This window comes from Nanorana parkeri, unplaced genomic scaffold (assembly GCF_000935625.1).
Source record: "Nanorana parkeri isolate BGI_ZX_2015 unplaced genomic scaffold, ASM93562v1 scaffold1435, whole genome shotgun sequence".
In the NCBI taxonomy this organism is placed as follows: Eukaryota; Metazoa; Chordata; class Amphibia; order Anura; family Dicroglossidae; genus Nanorana; species Nanorana parkeri.
In genome coordinates this window covers 211918-214159 of record NW_017307703.1, presented here as the reverse complement: position 1 = coordinate 214159, position 2242 = coordinate 211918, and positions in this window count along the sequence as shown.

Sequence of the window (2242 nt, the reverse complement as noted above, 5' to 3'; positions counted from 1 at the left end):
CCGCTTCACAGCTCATGAAAAACACAATGTGCACACTCAGTTTATTGATGCTGTGGGCTGTGTCATTTATAAGGCACACAATGGACTAGGCTCAAACTAGTTAGGCTTATTTTTACTGATCATGTATAAACTATCATCTATTAGGTGTAAGGAGGACATACCAGTTAAAAAAAATCTCAAGCATTAATATGCAGGCTGTTTCTATAGATGTGTAAGTTATTATATCATGAACAAATTGGATTACAGATGATCTTGTGATAGAAGCAATGCCTCAACCCCCCAAAAAGTATGGTAAACATGAACAGCAAGGGTCTGTGCACATAAGATGCATTGGGCAAGTCTTCCCTGTGCTGCTCTAATGCATAGCCAAGAACATTTGCCAAGTTTGCTAATGTCAGTGCAGACCACCGCAAATGCAGTACTTTTGTTTTTCACTGCAGTGTGTTGTGACGGACTACCCTACATTGCAACACGCACCAGTGGCCGCACGCAGAGTAGTTCACTCTGCTGGTGTGAATGGACCATGAAGTCCATCTCTTAAACTTTTTGTATTTTTATTTCAGATTTTGGTAAGAAAGTGTGGAGCCTCAATACAATTGTTTTTATTGCTAGCTGTGTTCTCACTGGGGAGACTTTCCTTTACAGATTTTAGGCAGAACAGGCAGTGAGGGAAAATCACCTTAACTGGGACACAGAAATAAATAAAAAACAACAATAGTTTTCACTATAGAGGAGTTAGTGTTAGGTCATCCATGTATACTGCACATCGCAATTGAGAAGATGTCCTCCTAAGTAGGGACAAAGCATTTTAAACCTGACATAGATTCTAACTGTTCCTTACTATGGGAAAATTTCTTTTTTGTTTTTTTTTTCTATTCTGACATCGATCGTGTCAGAATAAAGAAAAAAAAAGACACATCAGTGCTTCTCTCCTTGGCGGCCGGGAGGCTCCCAGAGCACCCGGGAGAGTTTTTTTTCTGAAATTAGCCATACCAGCCTGAAGTGAATAGCCGAACAGTGTTCGGCTCACTTCACTTCAGATCGGTCATTCACTCGGCTGCCCTCGGCAGCTTCGTGAATAGATCCCAAAGTATTGTTATTTTTGTGTCAAAAAGATTTTATTAAACTTTTTCCAAAAACATATACCACAGCACAACAGGTTATTGTACCAAATTAAGGATAGATTGTGGGACAGCAAGAGAAAGCAGCCTGCGCTGGATCAGACACCTGCACCAGCACTGGAGAGACTGCTGGAAATAAGTGGTCTTTAAAGCAGCATTACAATGGGGAAAAATGGGAGGGTTTAATGTCACTTTAAAGTTCAGTTAAAGAGAGAATAAACTAAAGTATAAATATATGTCTAGATTGAGAATTATATAACCCAAACGGATGAAGTATTGTTGGTTGACTTGATTTAAACGGTTATTACATAAAAGGCTTGGCAGACAATAAATCGGATCCTTTTTACCTAGTGTGTTGGTATGGAGTATTTATAGTACTTAATTCACTATAACCAAGTTCGTTGTAGTGTTCCAAATGTGCTGATGTACATCTAGCCTAATGCACATAGATGTATTTTTCCAGCAGCAAATTGTTCATCTGTTGGAAAGAATGAATAAGACACAGGTTAATGCCTGGAAGACTGACTGGTGCGGGAACAGTGTATGATGGTATCAGATAAATCAAAACTAATATAGTTATTAGTGCAAGGTAGGCTATTCTGTTGTCTTTCCACTGAGTTGTTTATTTATGATCTCCACATTAATATTAAGTGAAGTACCCACTGAAATGTTATGTGTTCAAAGTCATCAGAACATGGTAACAAGTTTTTTGATAGAGTACATTGTGTGTCATAAATCTGGTTAGTTTCATTCTTGTAGTTTGCTTGTTATGCTTGTTTGCCATAGGTTTGGGCTATTATATTTTTTTATATATCATTTGTATTTTTGTATCTCACAGAGGTTCATTTAGGGGTCTATTATGCTGTTTCTTTTTTTTTTATTCTGACACGGAGCAGTTCTCCATCAGGTCCATGAGCAGAGGGTGGGTACAATGCTAGTTTACTATTGGCTATTGCAAATTGAAACAGCCAATAGGAATCTAGCAATGCATTCCAATGGGCAAACATTTATTTATTTATTTTCTATTCTGACACAGTGTTTCTCTCCTGGGTGGACGGGATCGGGAGGCTCCGAGAGCGCCCAGTAGAGTTTTTTTTTCTTTTGTTTTTGACGGCAGCAGA